We start from the raw sequence: 24,558 nt of genomic DNA, 5'->3' as shown, positions 1-24,558 counted from the left end.
TGACCACTTGAGGTTGAGATAGCTGATGACAGGACCGTTAGGGTCACGAGAGTACATAGGGGGTGTTCGCTGCGGTTATTTGACGAGCAGTTCTCAGTGGATTTGTTTCATATTCCCCTGCGAGGGAATAAGGTTATTATGGGTATGGATTGGTTGAGCCCCAATGGGGAAGTGATTGATTGTGAGCTGCAGTTAGTAAGGGTCCGCACTCCTAGTGGGGGAGAGTTGGTGATTCAGGGCAAGAGGCCACAGCGCGGACCGATTCTTTGTTCAGCAGCAAGAGCGAGGCGCTACTTCCAGCAGGGATGATGTACCAGTGGTGCGAGAGTACCCGAACGTATTCCCAGAGGATTTACCTGGGATACCCCCGGAGAGGCAGGTTGAGTTTAGGATTGACCTGGTACCTGGTGCGGCTCCGATAGCCAAGCCACCATATCGGTTGGCTCCTCCAGAGATGCAGGAGTTGTCTACGCAGCTGCAAGAGCTACTAGACAAGGGTTTCATCAGGCCGAGCAGTTCGCCATGGGGAGCCCCGATCTTGTTTGTGAAGAAGAAGGACAGGTCGCATCGCATGTGTATAGACTACCGGGAGTTGAACAAGGTAACGGTGAAGAACCGTTACCCAATTCCAAGGATAGATGATCTATTTGACCAGCTTCACGGAGCATCTTGGTTTTCCAAGATTGATTTACGGTCGTGATATCACCAGATGCGGGTCAGGGATGAGGATGTATAGAAGACTGCTTTTAGGACCCGCTATGGTCATTATGATTTTGTGGTGATGCCGTTTGGGCTCACCAACACTCCAGCCGCGTTCATGGATCTCATGAAGCCCGTATGCATATCGATGCTGGATCGGTCTGTGATAGTGTTCATTGACGACATCTTGGTTTATTTGAAGACTCAGGGGCAGCATGAGGAGCACCTGAGAGAGAGGTGCTAGAGACACTGAGGAGGGAGAAACTTTCACGAAGTTCTCCAAGTGTAAGTTCTGGTTGCGCGAGGTGCAGTTCTTGGGAAACCTCGTCAACCAGAAGGGTATACTAGTAGATTCGGCCAAGATAGAGGCCGTGATGCAGTGGGAGGTCCCGAGGCCTCCATTTGAAATTCGGAGAATCCTAGGTCTGGCAGGGTACTACAGGAGATTCATGTAGGATTTCTCCAAGATAGCAGTTCCGCTCACCTGACTGACCAAGAAGTTGGTGACGTTTCGCTGGGGGCCTGAGCATGCATGCAGGATTTGAGACCCTCAAACAGCGATTGTGTGAGGCACCGATTCTTACCCTTCCAGAGGGAGTGGATGACTTTGTAGTCTATTGTGATGCTTCGATCACAGGCATGGGAGCAGTATTGATGCAGCGGTGTCATGTGATAGCTTACGCCTCTAGACAGTTGAAGCCTCACGAGGCTAATTATCCGACGCACGATTTAGAGCTGGGGGCTGTTGTGTTCGCTCTCAAGATTTGGCGACATTACCTCTATGGGGTTCGTTGTACTATCTACTCGGATCACAAGAGTCTGAAGTACCTCATGGACCAGCCAAATCTGCACATGAGGCAGCGTCAGTGGTTAGACGTGGTAAATAATTATGATAGTGAGATCCTTTACCATCCAGACAAGGCCAACATAGTGGCCGACGCCCTGAGTCGCAAGGCGGTAGTGACCTCGATCAAAGATATATGTCTGAGGATGACAGTGATTACCCCACTGCTGGAGCAGATTAGGGAGGCACATGCTGAGGGCCTGAAGGAGGAGCGTTAGAAGTGAGAGAATCATGGGCTGAGTAGCTTCCTTCGATTATGACAGTCGAGGATTGTTGACCCTGCATGGGAGGGTCTGGCTACCGTACTGGGGCGGAGTTCGGAAGGTGTTAATGGACGAGGCCCACAAGTCTCGATTCTCCATCCACCCAGGGGCGAGGAAGATGTACAAAGATCTTCGACCCGATTACTGGTGGACTTGCATGAAGCGGGACGTAGCTTGGTACGTGGAGAGACGCCTGACCTGCAGGAAGGTCAAGGCAGAGCACCAGAGACCCCACAATAAGATGCAGCCGATAGATATTCCCGTGTGGAAATGAGAGGATATCACCATGGATTTCATTACTAAGCTTCCTAGGACCGCACATGGAGTGGATTCGATTTGGGTCATCATGGATCGGTTGACCAAGAGTGCGCATTTTATAACGATTCGGGAGAGCATATCGGCTGAGAAGCTAGCCGATGTTTACGTGCGAGAGATAATGGCACGACATGGAGTGCCTGTTTCGATAGTGTCAGATCAAGACGTCCGGTTTACTTCCAGGTTTTGGACGCGGTTTTACAACGAGATGGGTACTCATCTTCATTTCAGCATCGCTTTCGACCCTCAGACAGACGGGCAGAGCGAGAGGACGATTAAGACTCTTGAGGACATGCTTCAGGAATGTGTCCTTGATTTCGGTGTCCTAGATTTCAGTGGCAGTTGACCGACCTCCCTTTGAGATGATTTATGGGAGGAAGTGTTGGACTCCAATCTGTTGGGGTGAGGTCGGTCAAAGAGTCATTAGAAGTACGGAGGTAGTACTCAAGACCACGGAGTTGATACAACAGGTCCGTAGCAGGCTCCAGACTGCTCAGAGTCGGCAGAAGAGTTACGCCGACAGGAGGCGTTTGGACTTGGAGTTCCAGGTGGGTGATATGGTCCTCCTAAAGGTGTCACCCTGGAAGGGTGTCATCAGATTCCGAAAGCGAGGCAAGCTGGGCCCCAGATTCATAGGACCGTTTAGGGTTTTGGCGCGGGTGGGTTGGGTTGCTTACCGTTTAGACCTTCCAACAGAGCTTAGCCAGATCCACATCACGTTCTGTGTATCTCGGTTGCGGAAGTGTTTGGTGGACAAGTCAACAGTTGTACCATTGGAGGATATTCAGGTTGATAGCAGCCTGAATTACATCGAGAGACCCATTGCGATCTTGGATCGGAAGACGAAGACCTTGAAACAAGGTAGTTTAGCTAGTAAAGGTGTAGTGGCAGCACCGGAAGGGTTCAGAGTGGACATGGGAGTCTGAGGAGGAGATGAGGGAGCATTATCCGGAGTTGTTTTCAGATTCAGTAGCAGCAAACTTCGAGGACGAAGTCTGATTCAAGTGGGGGTGAGTTGTAACATCCGTCTCTCGAGGTATTAATTAATCAATTATGTAACTTAAAAAGATATTGGACTATGGTTGGACTTGGCATTTTGGATTGGACTTTAGGAATACTGGGCCGAGATGTAGGCTGCCCATAAGCCGTACGCGGGGTGTAGTGTCATTGGATGTGCGGGACATGAGAAGCGTACGCCCAACGTATGCGGACAGACTCTAAACCCTAGTTTCAGGGTATAAGAGGTATATAAACCCCATTATAGCCCCCCTGGTTTCTTATCAGCCTCCTCACCCACAAGAAAACCCTAATACATTCTTACCCTCTTTATTGTGTGAAATTACTTTTTGTGAGTGCATTTAGTGAAAGAAAGTTGTGAAGAAGGAAAGGAAAGGTTGGAGAAGAAGCTTGAGCTCAAGGATCTAGACTAAACTCACCCTTTGTCATAAAAAGAAGGTATAAAGAACTTAACTTTCTTCCTCATATTCTAGATCTAGGGTTATGGGAGTTTTGGACCTCTTTAGGTCCAAAGGTTGGACCTTAATCATGTGAATCCATTTTTGAGCTTGGGGTTGCCATCCTTGAGGCTCAAAACACTTTCTTAGCAATAAAGTTTCAATTTTTGAGGCTTTCATGAAGCCATGCATGAGATCTAGCCATTTCCATGGAAATAGATTATTGTTTTGAGAGTTTGAGCTTATGTGAGTCATGCAAGCCATCAAGTAAGCAACTTTATGGTTTAAGGCATGGAATAAGACTTGGATCTAAGTTTGTAGTTTCTGACTCAGAATATTAAGCACTTAATATAGAAAGGACTTAACGGGGTATTACGTTGAGCGTACGTGTAGGTACGCCCAACGTACTCGCCATCAAGCACTTACGCTAAGCGTACTCTGGAGTACGCCCCGCGTAACGCAATCGGTTTGGACCTTGAGTATTTGGGCCTCGGTGTGGGCTGTATTTTGGACTTTGGACCTTAGTTGGCCAGTTGGAGTAAGTGAATATGGGCCAAGTATAGGTGTTGGGCTTAGGGTAAGGCCTAATAAAGGAATTTGGGCCCAATGTAGCAAATTGGGCCATTAATGGGCCAATAGTCGGCTTGGGAAACCTATGTAGTGATTGGGCCTTCAGAAGTCAGAATATGGGCCAAGGGCATTTTTGGGCTTAATTAGGGCCCATATGAGGAGTTAGGCCCAATTTAGAAAATTGGGCCATTAGTGGGCCTTTTGTGGGCCATTGGTGGACTTAGAAAGAATTAAAGGGTTTGGGCCTTGGTTATGACCCACACCATAGCAGGGGTAAAATAGTCATTTTACCCATAGAAGGATTCTTATTCTGATTAAGTGTTTTAATTGGTCATGATAGCCGGGGAGCAGCCGGAACAGCTGTCAAGGATTCTTTACTCAGACTTTCAGTAGTCAGTTCTTCGAGGTGAGTTTCCTTCTAGTAGGAACGGGTCTATGACCACAATGTCGGCCCGTTTAGATATCAGTAGTTCCGGACTGCGGTCCGATGCCGGGGTGGTCCCGAGAAGTATTTCAGTATGCTTGATGTCTTTGTGATTCATACATGTCTATGTGTTATATGTTCCAGACTGCGGTCTGATGTAGTATGCAGTATATGTGTTATTGTTATATGTTATGCTATGTTCAGTCAGTTCCGGACTTTGGTCCGATGCAGTGGGCAAGGCCCTAGTCAGTTCCGGACTTCAGTCCGATGCAGTGACAAGGCCCTAGTTAGTTTCGGACTTCGGTCCGATGCAGTGGGCAAGCCCCTAGTCATTTCTGGAGTTCGATCCGATGCAGAGGGCAAGGCCCTAGTCATTTCTGGACTTCGATCCGATGCAGAGGGCAAGGCCCTAGTCAGTTCCGGACTACGGTCCGACGTAGTGGGCAAGGCCCTAGTCAGTTCTGGACTTCGGTCTGATGCAGTGGGCAAGGCCCAGTATGTGCTTTATATGTTATTGCATGGTATGTGGTAGTTTGGGGGAGCTCAGTAAGCTTCGTGCTTATAATTTCAGTTTTGGTTTCAGGTACTTCAGCTAGCAAGGGAAAGGGCTCGGGATGATGGCATGGCACACACCACTGTTTTATCCTGGGAGTTAGACTCTGATGTTTTTGGCATGATCTTGACATAAGTTTTGATATGAGACATATTTTATGACATTTTGAGACTCATGAATTATGGCTTTCTTATATGATATTTGGATATTATGGTTTTAGTATTGTTTTCAAACGAAATTTTTGGTTTGTATTTTTGGGATGTTACAAAACCACTTATTCCTATTTGTAAGATGATCCAATGAATTTTCGTGTTCTTTAACCTTAGTGGTGACATGGTGCCAATCTGCATAACCATCACCATCCAATTTACCTTTTGAAATCCCTTTTCTAAACACTTTACAGCAGAAACAAAATACTTTGTCTAGCTCTTTTGAATATACTAGCCATTCTCTATCACATTTCTCCAAATTTGATAAAGTTCTTGTATATAAAGCTGCAGAAAACCTTCTACCAAATTTATCATAGGGACCATACATAATACTATTATCTCTTTTAGGGCCTTTCTGGACCAAAAGTTTAATCTCCTCGGAATTAAGTTTTTCCCACCTTCTTGGATCATATATATCAACAAGCTCTTTAATGGGCTCTTGCTCTTCTGTCTCTTCTACTTCTATATGCTCTTGCTCTTCAACATGCTCTTCAATGTGCTCTTCAACATGTTCTTCAATAGGTTGTCTTTGGATAAACTTATCTAGAGCACTGACATCAGTCTTTCTCTTTTCTTCATCTAGTTTTCTTTTTTTACGTTTTTGACTACCGGATGGTTGTTTAGACTTCATATCTACAATTTTACAAAACATAATTTGATTCTTTAAACACTATGGTTTCTGAATTCCAAATCTCTGATAAACAATTATACAATAAACATAATCTCATAATTTAATTTCTGTTTCTAATAATCTATTTCAAAATCATTCATTGATTTCATTTAACATTGTGAATCATTCAATCAGATGTCAATATGATAAAATGACATAATGACAATATTTCATAGTGATAAACAATTAAAAATTCACGAATCACATTCAAGAATCTGAAAATTAAACAGTTTATCTAAGCAATTACACAAGAATCTGAAATTTTAATAATACATTCAAGTATTCAACTAATTCAAGTATGCAATTGAATGGAGAATTATAATTTACAAACTCATAATCCTTAATTCCTTAGTCCTCATTCCTTAATTTATCATTATCTATTACATTAGCAGGACCAAGAATCAAGAATGAAGAATCATTGTCATTGATAAATTGATTACATGAATAGGAATACAGGATAAATCAAAATCATGAATGGATAATTATCTAATACTCTAATTGTCTAACACTCTAATCATGATTTATCCTCACCTAGAAACTGTTGTATCGATATTCAGTGGAAGATGATTGTTGATTGTTGCATGTTGTGTGCTTGTGTCGATGTCGCTGACCTGATGGGTGATGGCTGATGCACTACCCCTTTTGTTTCCCTGCCCTGATTCAGTGATTCCACGATTGCTGCAATGGACTTTTTTTTTAAGGAGAACGACTTAACAACCAAGATGAATCGATGATGAATTGAACAATGATCGATTACTTGCTGCTGTCTTCGCTAATTCGTTTTAAGTTTCACGCTGATTTCCGATTCTGAAATTTCGATGGTGTTGGATTGCATGGGCCTGACGAAGTGACAGATATACTATTAAAAAAAATTTGGGCCCCTTAAAATTTTGGGCCTTGTTCCATTGCCCATATGGCACCTGCCCTAAACCGGTCCTAATGGTTAACACTTCTTTGTATATTATATCAACACCATTTCAATGTCATTTCAACTTTATCATATTTTTTTTTTCTTGCCACACATTAAGAATGACAACCCTGAGATATATTATTTATTTTTTTTAATTTATCTAAACAATTGAATTTAAGCAAAAACTTAAATTTTCATCAATTGAAACTAAAATTACATAAAAGTAAATTAAAAACCTAAAAGTTATATTTTTTTCCCTAAATGTTATATTATTGTAGGTGTTTTTTCGTTTTGAGTGTTTGAAGAAGACATGATTGACTGACTGTAGCTTTTCGAAGAGATGGAATCAATATTGTAAAAAAATGAAAGAAATATTTTAAGTTGTGATAAAGTTAGATGGTTGATGGTATTATTTATACTGTAAATAAAAAAAATGAATTTTCAAAAAAAAAAGATCAAATGTCTTGAGAGAGAGAGAGAGAGGGAGGGAGAGAGAGAGAGAGGATTAGGGATGTCGAGCTTGACTCATGCCACACACCAGGGACGGTGTGCGTTGTGGCCAACGTGACATACCACAATTGATAACATGCCCACACCCTCGAGCTGTAGCCTATTAGGTATTTGTTAAAACACAAAAGAGAGATTTTAACATGCTACAATCAAATTTTGACTTCCAAATGAGCTGATTAATCAAACTCAATGCAAAACAAAAATTATAAATGTGTGAAAGTTCACCTCAATTTTATGTCTCATGGAACTGGAATCAAAATTGACAACAAACACCTTGCCTTTTCCCATAAGAAGATGTAGAGCATCTACTCGGGGCTTTAAACATTTTGTGCACACCAACTACTTGTTGGAGTGTCATTTTTAGGGTATCTTGATAGCTTCATCTTTTTCACTTCTTTTTTATAGTTTATTTTAACACATTTCATTCTCATTTTAGCTAATTTCCATGCATATTTTCCTTTTTGTTATTTTTACGACCACTTTCGGGTACTTTCGAGTTTTGTGAGCTTAATTGCAGATTTTAAGGAGACTAGCGGAGCGGGAATGTGCGGGATCTTTTGGAATCATTTGGACTTGGAGGAAAACGAAGATTTGGGGCTCTATGGCTATGGAGGCGATGCATGGAGTGGGCTTGTCAATTATTTGAAGGGTTGGAATAATTAAACTTTAAATTTGCAAGATGCGAGGGATTTTCAAGTATGCGGGGATCGATGATCGGGAGTTGGTGGAAGCCTCGAGTGATTTGGAGAGGCAAATTGGGCTCAAATTGAAGAAATATTGAAGAAAAATGGGCTTGAAGCTGATTAGACTCGAACTGGGCCAATGGACTAGCTGTGGGGGCCCAAGACATGAAGGAGCCCAAAAACCCGTCAAAGTCACGCGGTCCGCGTAAGAAAGCATGCGGCCCGCGTGGATTCCTGAAAGGGGCAATTTCGGGATTTTACCTAGAGCTCTATATTGGGAAGGTTGGTGTGCCTTTTTAGCCTTATCTTTTACATCCGATTTGGAGGCATTCTCTCTGTTTTTTGTGAGCACTTTGAAGACTAAAAACCTTGAAGAACTTCATCTTTTCATCTCTTGATTCTTGTCAAATGTTTGGTACAATCTTAACTAACTTTGTTTTCTTGAGTTTAGCCATGCTTGGCTAAACAAATCTTGGTTGATTTTTGTTGAATCCTTTGAACTTTGGTTGAATATTGAAGAATGCATGAATTTGTGTTTGAATCTTTATGAAAATGTTTTGTGTTTTATCATCTTATCATTGCTTGTATGTTTTTATTCATGAGTTTAAATGTGTTTGTGGTGATTAGTTGGCTAATTTCTTGATTAAGTAAAGGATCTTCAAATTAGCGAGCAACAAGTGATTCTTGTGTTAGTTTTACTTCACACAATTATAAAAACATTTTCTCCAACATGGTAGTGGAAGCTTTTGACTCCTCTTGGATTTGGTGACTTTTTGGTTCTTAATGCAAGTTGACTTTCACTAATTACATGCTTATTGGAATTAGTGACTTTGACTAAGGAAATTGTTATGAGCTTCTCTAACCATTTCAACAACTAAGAAAAATCTAGGTAATCTCAAGCTCCTTGGATTACTATAGCCAAATTAAGGATTTAAATCAAGTATTGCACCATTGGATTCTAATGATATGCTCATCAAAAGTCAAAGTGAGGAATTTTTAAGTCAACCATCTCTCCCTTATATATTTTACATTAAACTCTTATTTTTTTCGAAATTGTCTATTTAAATCATAGTTTAATTCTAGTTTGTTTTAAGTATTTCAAAACACCAAAAATCCCCATTTTTAATTCATTGTCATTTTACAAGTATTTTTACAAAGAGATTTTTCATAGAGTTGTTACATTGAACCAATCTACGTGGATTCGATCCCTTTACCACTATACACTATTTTAGTGTAAAAGATTTAGGGTTATTAATTTTGTTAGCCTCGACAACCTCCAAATTTTGGCGCTATTGTCGGGGATTGGTTTATTTTTAATCAATTTGTTTCTCTATGCCCAGATCTCAACGTACAGGTGAATTGATTTACAACTCAGAAATTGAAAGAGAAGCAAGACATTTGGCGAAGGAAAAGCGAGTTGAACGTGGTCAAACTTCCAACCGTCATGGGGACCCAGAAGTTGAAACTGCGTCATTAAGTGAAATGGAACCCGATTCTTGTCCCGACCCTCACCAAGAAATTCCCGAAACACCACCCCTACAACAAAATCCACCCATTATTGAACCAATTGCAATGGTAGACGGAGGAGAAGTTCTTGAGAGAACTTTGAGGCAAATGATGGAAACCAATGTTACACAAACTCTAACCAGTATCAATTACCCAGTTTTAGAAGGAGGCTCGGAGTTGAAGTCAAGTTTAGTCCATCACCTCCCAACTTTTCATGGATTGGAGAATGAAGACCCTCATAAGCATTTGAAGATGTTCCACATTATTTGCACTAGTATGAAGCCACAAGGGTCAACCGATGACCAAATCATGCTAAGGGCATTCCCCTTTTCATTGGCCGATAGAGCAAAGGATTGCTTATTCTATCTTCCCCCGGGGTCGATCAACTCATGGACTGATATGGCAAGAGCTTTTCTTGACAAGTTCTATCCCGCTTCAAGAGTCTCAAGACTTAGAAATGAGATTTGTGGAATCTGCCAAGGTCAAAATGAGACTTTTCATGATTATTGGGAGAGGCTCAACAACTTATGCTATAGTTGCCCACAACACCAAATTCCGGAACAACTCCTCATTCAACACTTCTATGAGGGATTGTTGCCGATGGAGAGAAGACTAGTTGATGCCTCAAGTGGTGGTGACGTCTTTAGTAAAACTCCACAACAAACAAGACAACTTTTCAACACCATAGCCGTGAATTATATAAGAGTTAACAACAACGTCATTGATATATTTAATAAACATATATTTGTAAACATTTCATATATATTGTTGTATTCTGCGCAACGCACGTGTATTCGCCTAATATACTTATAAATGAAGCATTTTTCCTTTTACCACATTCATTTGAAACTCCCATGTCTTTTCAATTTCTTTATAATAATGATTATAAGTTGGTTAATAAGAGTAAATAAATATCAAACCTAAAGTGTAATCATATATAAACTAAATTTCAATATTAAAAGAATATTTTTACTTCTACTTACAAAGTTATGTTTCTTAACTTTTAACATATTATACTTAATTTATTAGTTTTAATATATTGTTGGATGTAAACCATTATCATTTTAAAGTTACAAATTTTGAACAATTTGTATAAAATACTTAAATTATAAATTTAAATATAACATGGATCAACTTAAATATAAATTTTAGTTTAACTTAAACAACCCAAAGAATATTTTGTAAATAGTTAAAATTGATAAATTGTAGTATCTTTATAATAATGATTATAAGTTGGTTAATAAGGTTAAATAAATATCAAACTTAAAGTGTAATCATAAATAAACTAAATTTCAGTATTAAAATAAGATCTTTATTTCTACTTATAAAGTCATGTCTTTATCTTTGAACATATTATACTTAATTTATTAGATTTAATATGTTGTTGTATATAAACCATTATCAATTTAAAGCTACAACTTTTGAACAGTTTGGACAAACTACTTAAATAGTTAATTTAAATATAACATTACATTGTCAACTTAAATATAAATTCCAGTTCCATTTAAAAAACTCAATGAATATTTTTTGAATAGTTAAAAGTGATAAATTGTAGTGCTAAATGAAAAACTAAATTGTTATCTCAATTTAACTAAAATATTTCATAAAGATATTTTTATAATCGATAAAAGTTTTCAAATAAGTAGCTTAAAATAACTTACAATAACAATAGCTAAAAATAACTCTATATAAATGATTATATTGTTTCCTTTAAAATCCAAAAACAATGTTTTATGTTTTAAATAATTATAATAATAGAAATTAAAACATTAAGCAAATAAATTTTAAAAAATTAATTAACAATAAAAACAACTATAAATAACATTAAACCATATATTATATTTAATTTTATTCATGAGTGACTCGCGGGTAGAAGTCATTCAAACGGTTGAGATTATGTAGTTATAATATATATATATATATATATATATATATATATATATATATATATATATATATATATATATATATATATATATTATCATATAATTCAAAATAATCAATATATTATATCAATTTAGTATACGAATTATTATATCAAATTTAACAACAACGTTATTGTTATATTTAAAAAAACATATATATTTGTAAAGATCTCAACTATATAGGTGTTTCTGCGCAACGCGCGGACATTCGCCTAGTGGTAAGAATATATATGTTTACATACAAGGTGTGAACCATATATGGTTTTATATGTGTTAAAATATATAGATAATATGATTACATGACAAAAAATATTCGAAGTATGATTAGTAGAAAGATAAAGGAAATGTTAATACTTTATACTGTATGTTAATATTAGGATAGGATTGCCTAAAATAGAGTTAGTATTTCAAGAGAAGTTCATAAGCCGGGTAGTCTATCCTATTAGGGAAGTAAAGACTTATAAAGGATACTTAGTTCAATTAAGTTTAATAATGAGTAGTCTCATTCGAAGAATGGTGTAAGTTAGGAATGGAGAGTAGATTCTTGTTCCATGACACTTTTCAGGTGTCGATGTATGGTAGGTCCGTACCAAAATACATATCGATATTCTATATTGGGATGACCGGAAATGGTGGGTCCTGATCAGGAAACTATTAATAGTATGATTGGTCATCTTCCAAAGTAGGATGACAACACTTGACCATTCTAGGCGGTCTGATGAATTATGTTTCTATTGTAGGCTCATAACCTATAGACGTAGATGAAAGGTAATATCATATTCATCAAAATTATTTAACGAATCATGTGCCTTTATGACTTACACTGGCCAAGGAAGCCCCTTGCTGTGTAGCAAAACCCTTTAAGTAGTTCATCGAGTAAGATAAAACTTCCTAATAATCGTCGACTAGGATCTATGAGGATCATTTAGGATATGTAGAGGGTTCTATAAATATTTAAACCTTATCTATATTATTTGGTAACCATTGGTTTTGAAGGTCTGATAATTAAGAAATATTATCATGAGAATATTATGGATTTAAATCCATATGTATCTCACCAGGTTTTCCAACCTGACCCACTCAATTTATATGCATCACAGGTATCAAGACTTAAGCTACTGGAACTTGATTACGATGTTGAGTGATTAAAAGACAACCTGCAATAGAGTTTTGGACCATTAGGTCTTTACACTGTAACTTATGTTTATGTATCAATTATGATATCCTTAGAATTTTATTAAATTGAGACAATCAGTTGTACTCAAAATGTTTCAAATGTAAAGGGACTTCCTGCATCACTGATAATATAAGCGTAAAGAAAAGTTTTTGTTGGTTTTGAAAATTTAGGGGATGCCACAGTTGGAATCAGAGCATTAGTTTAAGCGGACTAAGAATAAGGATTTATTTCTAGAATTAAACTTAGAAAAGCTAGGCGATGATAGTGAGATATATGTATAGAACATCTTAGGTTGTATACCTAAATAGACACATGCACTAGAATAATTGAGGTAAATGCCTTAAATAACATTTTGTGCTAAATAATAAATTCTTTTTAGTATAACTTAGGTTGGATACCTTACTTGCTATAATATGTCCTAGCATACTTTAGGAAGAGATTCGTTATATGCTAACCGATATATGTCATAGAATGCCTTAGGTGCTTACTTTGATTGGTATTAATAAAAACTAATGTCTATTACCAACCTTGTTAAGAAAGAAAGGAAATTTTATGTGTTAAGGATTCTAAACAATGCCTACTATATTAGAACTAGAATGTAATTTTTCAGGGAAATAAGGAGGATCTAATCATCTAAAAAATAATATAATCGTCCCAACAATAATAAACTCGCTTCTCAATACACTAAACACCTGCTTTGGTGTATAGAACATCATGGTGAGAACATATAGTGGATTGAGTAATGATAACGGAAACCAACAGACTGATCCTCGTGTGATCAAGCGGACACCTAAAGTCATTCTAGTAGTTGAATCCGACATAATGGCAGGAGTTCATGCTATGATTTGGGAAATACTAGCAGAAGAAACCACACAACTAGTCCGAGGAGATAAGAGAGAAGTCACAACACCGGTTATCAATACCGTGATAATTGGAGATCAGTCTAAAGAGAGACGTTATAGTAGGATCGTAGATCAAACCGAACCGAAAAGGGATATGAAGGACAACTTTGAAGAAGGGGTTGATACAAATAGATGCAACTATGGGGAATTCATAGTATCCTGAACCCTCCCCCCCCCCCCCCCCCCCCGGCGGCCCAAGTCTTTCTAGTGAACCAACGTCGGTGATAATTACGGAATGGATCCATGAAATGGAAATGGTATTTGAGAGCTGCGCTTGTGGCAACAAAAGGAAAACAATCTTTGCATGTAGACAAATGAAAACTGGAGTGATAAGCTAGTGGAAACGGATGGCTAATGTTATGCCAAGAGGAGAAGCAAGGAAGATTTCATGGGAGAACTTCCTTAAGAAATTATAAAGTTAATACCTCTTAGAGGAAGGCCTTCTGAGAATATGTAATGAATTCCAGAACTTTAAGAAATGATAGATGAGCATCAGCCAGTATGTTGCAACCTTTATGAAAAAGATGGAGCTAGTACCTTACATAACTCCTACCAAACTCTCCAAGGTAGGTAAATTTGCTAATAGACTACCGGTGGATTTCGATCCAATGGTAAAACTAGCAACTACCTTAGAAGCAGCCATCAGAGTTGCCAAATCCTTGGAATACGTAGTCAAATGGTTCATTACCGACAAAGCAGAAGTTGGAGAAAAGAGGAAGAATGAAGAATCCTTGGGATCTAATAAAAAAGGCAGGTAATCAAAACCTAGCCCCAACGGCGAGAAGCCTAGGGAAAACAATAAGGAAAAATGGTGTTAAGATTGCAAGAAGAAGCATTATGGACAATGCAAGGAAAATGTAATCTACCACGGGTGTGGAATTGTTGCTCACTATACTATTGGATATAGATATGTCGATAATATATGATTTGAATGTAGACAAGAAAGGGGTGTAGTGAAGGACTTCCAAAGGAATAAAGGAGTTACACGAGCATTCCAGACGACTTGCATGAATATAAAGAAGGAAGTAGACATCGCTTCAAGAAGTCAATAGAAGGAAGCTGCTTACTAAGGAAAATCAAGGCATAGAGTGGTCGTTCCACTTAAATAATATTATAGTAGGTAGCCAGGTGTAAGAGGCATAGAGTATAATAAACTTTGAATATGATTATAATCATTCCAGAAGTTATAAAAAAATCTTTAATCGTGTTATACTACTCAATGTGTTAAGTTACGGTATGATTCTTTTTCTTATGTGGTAACTTGGGGAACTACAAGACAAATCTTGGTACGATTATGAGTAGGTGTGAAAGGTCGTGGAGGCCTATACTATTGGAAGCATGTGATTCACGCTTATATCATGACGAGTCACAAGGTTACAGAGAAGATAGTATCCAAGTCAAGTTTGTTCATTTTATTATTACCTTTGTTTCAGTAATGACTAAGGAGACAATTTCATTCAGACCATGATGGTCATTAATAATCGATTCCGAATAGTATAAATTTGTGAAGTAAGTCGATTGGTTTCGAGAACCATGTCCAATATAGTAACCGGACCTACTTGAAAAATCGATGGAAGAGATCAAGGCAATCATTAGAAAGATTGCAGCCTTTGTTAAAAAAACAAGCAATCGGTAGCTAGAAGTGCTACTTGCTATAATGTGGTTGTGTCACACTAGAACAAGAAGGAAGGTATCTTCAGTAGTAGGAATTTTAAAGACAAGAGTCTAGTTCAATGTGCATTGCATATACCATATAATAGAAGTTCATTATAATGTGACCATTCGGTCTGTCACTGTAGCTAGAGTAAAGGCCTCATATTAGGGCGAGTCTTTATCAAAATTCTAGAAGGAGAATGAGTCTCCAATAAAGATCGAATTTATGACTCAAATATCTGGAATGAAGGTCCAATAAATAATTAATATACGAGTGCGAGTTGAGCACCACCAACAAAAGTCCAAAAGTATGATACTCGTTGGGCAAATCGCAAAAATTATGATTTTTATAGAAGGGATAAGCACGAGGATGTTAATAGTATGTCGGTATCCAGTTACCTTAATTATAATCAAGTAGAGAACGACAAGATTAATCGCCTTAGAAATAAGGAAGAAAAAATATTGAGTTCATCAACCGTCGTTGTTGCTAATATTATGACCCTCATCTACCATCTGGTACACGTGTATGTCAGTAGACCAATCTAAGTGCTTGTCATGATCTAGATCGGACTATGTTGTGTCTTACGAGAAGATCACTCGTTGTAATCACAAGCAACAATACTATATTGAAAGTATTAAAGCCGTCATGATAATTAGGGGTTTCCTTCAAGCAGAAAGAAAACTACCAATTGTAGAGACAAAGCCAACCCAGGATTGGTTGTATGTAGCAAGAAAGCAAGGGTTCGAACCCAAGTAAGGGAGACCCAAAGTGCGAAATGCAACTCAACTTCGGATTCAATGTGAAGAACCAGAGAAGTTGCCTACCAGAAGCTAAGAAAATGATTATTCGCTTCAATAGTTATTTTGATAGAATGAGCATTTTTATTAGAAAGCAAGGAAACAACATTAAATATCGTGAGGAAAATCTGAATCTCTACCTGGCCATATAGGTAAACGGAATGATCTCATCTTAGATTTTATCATCAAATACTACAGGATTGTGTAGGAACCACCATATGTTGTGAGTCAGAATTGACCAAATGATAAGGGTATACCAACATGGATGGAAAGGTGCACACGTTCAAGGCACGACTGGTTACGAAGGGCTTTACTCAAACCCTGGGGGTTGGCTATGATGAGACCTTCTCACCAGTGGCCAAGATCAAGTCTATTAGGGTTATGTTAGCCATAGTTGCGCTTCATGATTATGAAATATGGCTGATGGATGTCAAAACCGCTTTCCTTAATGGAAAGTTGGTTGAAGATGTTTACGTGAGTCAGCCAGAGGGTTTTGTGCATGCTAAATACCCCAATAGAGTGTGTAAGCTTGAGAAATCAATATATATATATATATATATATATATATATATATATATATATATATATATATATATATATTGAAACAAGCTTCTCGCAGATGGAATCTTTGCTTTGATGAGAAGTTCAAAGAGTTTGGCTTCTCTAGGAGTGAGGATGATTCATGTGTATATGTCAAAGCTAGTGGGAGTATAGTTAGCTTTCTAGTACTGTATGTTGATGACATACTGCTCATAGGAAACGATGTTCCAACCTTGCAGGAAGATAAGTCCTAGCTTGGAAAGTGTTTCATTATGAAGGCTGTAGGAGAGGCTGCTTATATTCTGGGAATAAGGATTTTGAGAAATAGGAGTAAAAGACTAATTGGACTTAGTCAAAGTACTTACTTATATAAAGTGTTAAAGCATTTTTAGCATGGAAAATTCCAAGAAGGGAGAGTTACATATCCATAGCAATACCAAGTTGAGTAAGACTCAGAGTCCGAGTACCGATGCCGAGATAGCATAAATGAGTCGAGTTCCATATGCTTCCTCTGTTGGCTCGATCATGTATGCTATGACATGTACTCTCCCTGATGTGGCTCTTGCTTTGAGCATGGTTAGCCGATATCAAGCAGACCCGGATAAAGCTCACTGGATAGCGTTTAAGAACATTCTTATATATTTGTGAAGGACTAAGGACTGAGTCCTTGTACTTGGTGGCAGTGCCGACTTGAGAGTTACTGTTTATAGTGACGCCAGTTTTCAGACAGATGTAGACAACTTTCATTCTCAATCTGGTTGGGTGTTTACACTCAATGGAAGAGCAGTAACATGGAAAAGATCCAAGCAAGAAACCGTGGTTGATTCAACGTGTGAGTCAGAGTATATAGCCACCAGCAAAGTGTCAAAGTAGGCTATATGGTTGAATAACTTCATTGGAGACCTTAGAGTTATGCCAGCCATAAAGGAGCCCATGGAGATTTTCTACGATAATGAAGGAGCAATTGCCTTGACCAAGGAACCAAGGGATCATGGAAGATCTAGACATATCGACAGAAAATATCACTTCATCAAACATCGGGTGGAAGAAGGACCCCTCATCGTCAAGAGGGTATCGTCAGAAGAGAATCATGCATATCCCCTCACAAAGGGTCTGGGTAGGATCAAGTGCATTCATCATGCAAGGAGCATTGGTCTGAAAGACAATATTAGTTTTATTGATTAGATAGATATTTTAGAAACTTGTAATAGATAAATGTAATTGACATTTGATGATTAAGTAATACATATTTATTTATGAGTATTGTTTACTATCTTTTGTCAATTGTTTATCATGTGTTTCACCTTTGCATATTTTACTTCTAGAATAATTGGATTATTCAAGTTATCCACAATCGACCATACTTTGGAAGTAAGTAGTGAATCAAGACTGTCATGAATTGGCTTGTAGATTGTCTAAGTGTCTAGACATAGCAATGGTTTGCTTCAACGCTCATGAGTACTCCTGAAATAGGGATTTGAGTATTGGATTAAACCCACACTCATTTAAATTACTTTATGGAATTTATCACGAGTAATTATGAGACGATAATATCGTATAGTCTTTAAACCGAGATGTATGAGTTGTTGTTTACGAGTTGGTTGTGCATTGATAATGCTTAAATGCATCAGTAAATTGATTTTATAAAATGTATTGTTGTGTACGATTTGATGAGTAAATAGAACAAACATATAAGTCAAAGTTTATCTATTCCTTTTTCCCCAAAGGGAAAAGCGATATCTTGGGCCCCTCGATGATTTTGTGTTAACTTATGTGTCGGGCTCGGTCAGGACTGAATTGACGTGTTCAATTAAGTTCTTTGTCATACAAATATGAAATCGGGAAACAAACTGTTGGACAATGAGAATGATTATGTTCCATGTCTTTGTCCACATGATATCTTGCAGAACGGAGGATTATATGATCCCTTATCTTAAGGACACAACTGATTGGGTCAGAGTTCGACAACGGATTTTGAAAGCTACCATTGCTGGTCATATTTTGAAGTCATACTTGAAATTATAGTTATTAGACTTATCCAAGTGGGACACCGTTGGGTTAGGTGTCTAAGCCCATAATCATAATTGGTATGTACTTGATTTGATAGTAGCATGGTCCTTTTGGGTTGCCTTCACCCTACCAACTTGACATGATGATTTTGGAAAGAGAGGTTGATAAATGATTTATTAATGTATTATGAGAATAATATATTAATTGGAAATCATGTTATTTAATTATTATTTAATCGGAAATCAATTTGGAATTAATTTCAGGATTAAAGGAACAAGAGTTGTTTTGCAAATCATTGATAATTGTGAAACTAGGTTGATGGACTCCTTTAATTAAGAGTGGACGATATTCTATAGGGAGGCCCTATAGATTTCTTCCAAGGCTTCTTAGTGGGAGGTCCATGGGCTACTTAAGCCTTAAGCAGGAAATTTGGGTTTCCTCCAGAAACCCTAGCAACCCTCAGCTATATAAGGAACCCCTAGGCTTAGGATTTTCGGCTACTGCTTTCTTACAGAGAACCTAGCCGGAATTCTAAGAGCTTCTTATCTCTCCTTCTCATATTCTTTCAAGTGGTGTTTGTGAGTCATTATAGGTGCAACATTTGAGGCACTATGCTTTCAAGATTCAAGAATCTACAAGGAATTCTTGTTATTACTACATAACAAGCAAGGTAAACTCAAAACCCTTTTCGTTATATGATTTTCGAAAATTGTATGCTAGATATAGGGTTTATTGCTTTGGTATTCAATTGCATGTTCAACTAGTGAAAAACTTAGATCCAAAGCAATTAGGGATGCATGATCACATAGGATGTTGTTATGTTCATTACCTAACAGTGGTATCAGAGACTAGGATGCTTTCAGTTGTATTTGATGCATATATGAATTGTCCAAAGGAGAAGGGAACGTAATAGTTAAGTTTGTGGACCTTGCCATTTTTAGAAAAAGAGAAATGGTTATAAGAGATACTCGATGTAATTAGGGAACTTAAGAACAATCCTAATTAATAGAGTTTAATGATATGGATTTAGGTCGACAGGATGTTAAGCTGTCATAAAGGAACCTAAAATATTATTTTGTGTTTAGCACAAAAGAATCAACTAAGATAGTACTGTGTGGAAACAAGTACTACGAAAACTCCTTTCTTTAGGATTGAGAGGCGACTTGGGAATCACTTTTCAGCGCTATTTTGTTGATGATTCTAGGACATAATCATCCTAAGGGGGAGATAACTATAACACCCACAACTTTGTGCTAGATATTTAAGATATAACAACAATATTAATATAAATCCTCAATTAGGATTATCATTAGTCATAAGCATTTCAGACTATGTATTATAAAGCCATTTTAGTAATTTATCGACAAGCGACAAAATGGCAATCTTGATAGAAGATTATTTAGGTCAATTCATCTTGAAAGAAAATGTAGGAGCTGCGATATGATTCCCGTATATATAAAGCACACTCAAATTCGACTTTGTATGCAGAAGATATAGACTTTCAAAGTTTCATGAACAAGCAGTGTATCGTAAATAGAAAAGTGGAGATAGGTTGCTTATTAGCCTAAGTAATCTAAACAAAAGTTGTAATAATCGTGAAACCAAGAGCGTGCATATAGAGAACGCTCAAATTTGACTTCATAAGGGGAAGTTATGATTTTTCTAATAGTTTAGCGTAACATTGTTATCGTAGAAATCGAATTTTAGATCGGTTGATCGATATCCGAAACAATCTAAACGAGAATTGAAGATATCGTGATAAGGAGTCTGTTGATATAAAGACAATCGGGAATAGATGTCATATGAGAGAGTTAAGAATTTTTAACAGACTTTAACAGTCTTAGCCTGTTAAAAATGTAACTATAAATATAAGGAAAAATTATCCGATAGAGTCTAAATGAAAGTTGTAGATCTTGCCGATAATGCGTGGATATAACACCCGTCGAAAACGGAGCACGTATGAAGAAGTTATGAATTATTTAAGAAAACGGAAATTCCTGCACACAGCCGCATGCACAAACAGAGAGACCGAGTCACCTTATCCGACTAGATGCGTAGCGTGCGGCTGATCTGTGTGCGGCGTGTATCCCTTCCTGGCCTATATATCCGCAATTTCTCTTTCATTTTTCTTTACACTCTTCTGCAAATCTCTCAGGATTAATTTCTAGCTTTAAGCCCCTAACTCCCGAGTTCCCGGCCCTTTTGACGAAGCCCTGTGGTGTCAGATAGCCAGTAAATAGAAGCTCCCGGATCAGAGTTCTGCCCGTGTAATTCCCAGTTTTCACTAGATTACTCTGTAAGTTAATCTACACTTATTTTATTTAAGTGTAATTTAATTATAGTCATAGTAGTTATTATGAACCTATAATTAAGATTTATCAATTATTGAAAGTCATTATACCGATTGATCTACTTACGAGAGTGATTTTTAGGTTGGATTTAGTGAGCTGTTTAAAGTGGGATTTCCAAACAGTATACTATGTATACCAAACAGACCCTACCTCTGATATGATCCTACCTAGTTATTCCTTACTTGATAGATCTTGATGTAGACATTAGGATTATGAGGAATCTAGACTATAATTATTATAGTCACCATGATTATGAAACTAGACTAAGGCTTAGTGCTTTATACATCTAGGTCTCTTTTAAAGTGCAAAGTGAAGCGCTGCCAAAATTGACAGTCACCCATTTTATCAAGTGACCGCATAATCTCTTTCATGAACATAATTTAAATGCAAAGCCTTTATTGAATGTATTAAATATATGGGAAATATATGATTATTTCCTGTAATATGTGGTAGGAATATATATGTTTACATAATTGGTGCCTCACATAATTGTTGAATACTGCAAAGTCATCAGTTCCATCCGGTAGGACGAGAATTGGTGCCTCACATAATTGCTTTTTCAGTTCATTAAAAGCTACTTCTTGCTTTTTTTTCTCCAAGCATAGGTAACCCCCTTTTGAGTTAAGGTAGTCATTAGAGTAAGAATAAAAGAGACATATTTGATGAATCTTTGGTAGTAACCTGCCAATACCAGATAGTTGCGAACCTCAAAATAGAATGATGATCTTGGAGTTTTTTCTTGAGAATCAAACGCGGAAGATGGGGAAACTTCTCAAGAATACCATCAGAGACTAAAAAATAATCAAGCTTACTGAACTTTGAACCCCACTTATCACATCACGTAAATATAGGACCTCTCAAGTGAATATCATACAACTATGCTTCCTCGATGAATTTATTAAACACAGTCGTAGAAGCAAGATGAAATTGTAAAACAAACCACTCCGACTCATCTTGGACTTTGTTGAAGTCCCCCATACGAATACATTCCCCCGTGAAAGAAGTAATCAAATAAAGGATCTCGGACCATAGATGTCTCTTAGCATCGAGACCTTGAGGAGAATAAGTTGTAACAAACATAATGTGCAACCCGGTCAAACTCCAAACCGCCTTAACTGCTATAAACCAATCAGAAATCACAACACGAGAATGACAAATCTGATCCGAACCCAAATACCTAAAATCCCACCCAATGCACCACATGAAGGAGAGAAGGAATAAATAAAAGAAAGAATACCCCAAAAAGAACGAACCGAAAAAAATCTATATTCTCCATTTTAGTCTCCCGAATCGCCAAAAAAATTAACCTTATGCTTATGGCATAAAGATCTAATCCATACCTTCTTATCTAAATTACTTTCTCCTTGAACGTTAATCGAAATCCAATTCAAGGATACTCGGTTCCATCTCCTTGACCTTCAAAAAGTTCTAAGACCCGAGAATGATAGCCACTCAACTTAATTCTAACCGCCTCCCCCATTTCAACGTTTTTTTTTTTAATTCTTCATTTTAACACTCTTTAGAACAAGTCGAGATGCATCCACTTCTATGAAAGAGAGTCTTCAAAAATTTGAACCCCGACATTCTACCATATCCACCCGAGAATCCCACTAAATTCCCACTAATTTTACAAATGTTTGATGACAGGAATGGACATAATTCTCACCATCGACAACAACATGCTGACGTACAGTAGCAGTGGAAGTTGATGGGGCAGGACACATTGATAGAGTAGCAGGAGGTGTTGTTTTTGGAGCTACAAAATTATCATAATGACACCCGAAACAATAGCAACATCGAACACATGCATAGGGGTTGAACACGAATAGTGGTGGGTCTACTGTTGAGAGAATTGGCTTAAACATCCTTATTTGCATGTTTATAAACATTTTGTGCTTTAGAGAATTGGTTGAAACATCTTTCACTTTGTTCATCCATTTGCGAATGATAGGTGGTATTTAAACATAGCTTCGTATCCATTTCTTCATGCATACTCTTCCAGAATCAAGAAGTGAATCAATTATATCTATCTGATAAAATCGATAAAGGTACACCATGAATCTTGACAATCTCCTTCATGTAGGTTTCTCCCAACTTTTCCATTGACCAAGTCTCTTGTGCGGCTAGGAAATGTGCACTCTTTGTCAAGCTATCTACCATAACCCAGATCATGTCGTGGCCCTTTTTCGTCTTTGGCAACTTGGTTATGTAGTCCATGGTAATGTGATCCCACTTACCCATTGGTTTTGATAAAGGTTCCAAGTTCCCATATGCCTTCTGATGTTGTGCTTTCACTCGTGAACATGTCATACATTCAACCACATAACTTTCCGCATCGATCTTCATTGTTGGCCACCAGTAATAGGATTTCAGATCCAAACACATCTTGGTAGTGCATGGGTGTATACAATACTTGGTTTTATGGGAGTCTTGACTAAGAAGATCCCATATATTTCCCATCCTTGGTACTCAAATACAATTTGGAACACTTTTAATCCTTGACTGTCTTCCTCGAACACTAACATCCCACTCATGCATTCTTCTTTCTTATTATCCTCTGCCAGAGCCTTGGTGTAATCTTCTTTGATCTTTTCTTAATTTGTTGAAATTTCTTCAATCTGTATCGATCTAGATCTTTTCCATTCTGTATTCATCTTTCTACTCAAAGCATTGACTACAATATTTTCTTTACCAGGGTGATAAAGTATTTCACAATCGTAGTCTTTGAGTAGTTCCAACCATCGCCTCTGTATCATGTTTAATTCTTTCTGTGCAAAGAGATATTGAAGGCTTTGATGATATGTAAATAGTTTGCATTTTATTCCATAAAGATAGTGTCTCCCGATCTTTAAGGAAAAAACCACTGCTGCAAGCTCTAGATTGTGTGTTGGGTAGTTTTGCTCGTCAACCTTTAATTGTCTCGAGGCATAAGCTACTACTTTGTAATTTATAGTATGTTATAGTATGTATTTAAGACTAGAAAACTTTACAAAGTTTAATAAAAAGTTACAAAATGTAATTTATAGTATGTTATAGGATGTATTTAAGATTAGAAAACTTTCTTTTTCCCCATTGAAGATTTTTAATGACCATTGAACTCCGGGTTTATTGAATGCCAATGTGATATTTCATTATGGTAGAGTTTCATTTATTGAATAACAACTAGACTTGCAACCTCATTCAATTTTCTTATTGAACTCACTGTTGGAACAACGTTGGTTAACATGTAAGGTCATTTTTCATTAATAATATTAATGATAGTATAGATGTATAATTCTAACAAACAGATGCACAAACAAATATTCTTTGTTTTTTTAAAATATTTTACGTATAACAACTTGTTAGTTTTATAGTATTAAAATTATGTCTTTAAAAGAACTTATATTTATTTATGAATATTTTCCGAAACTCATACGTTTTTATATTACTATATAATCGTTATAATTACTTAATTATTTAATTAATAACAGAATATTAATTTTTAATATGAAAAACACAAGAGAAAAAAGGTTGGCTTTTATATCTACAACAGATTTTAGTTGTCACGTCTGTTGGCCTTCAATGTATTTGTCTTCAAGCATTCAAAGCTTTA

The sequence above is a fragment of the Lactuca sativa genome, chromosome 5, assembly GCF_002870075.4.
Source record: "Lactuca sativa cultivar Salinas chromosome 5, Lsat_Salinas_v11, whole genome shotgun sequence".
NCBI lineage: Eukaryota > Viridiplantae > Streptophyta > Magnoliopsida > Asterales > Asteraceae > Lactuca > Lactuca sativa.
Note: the sequence above shows the minus strand (reverse complement) of the source record.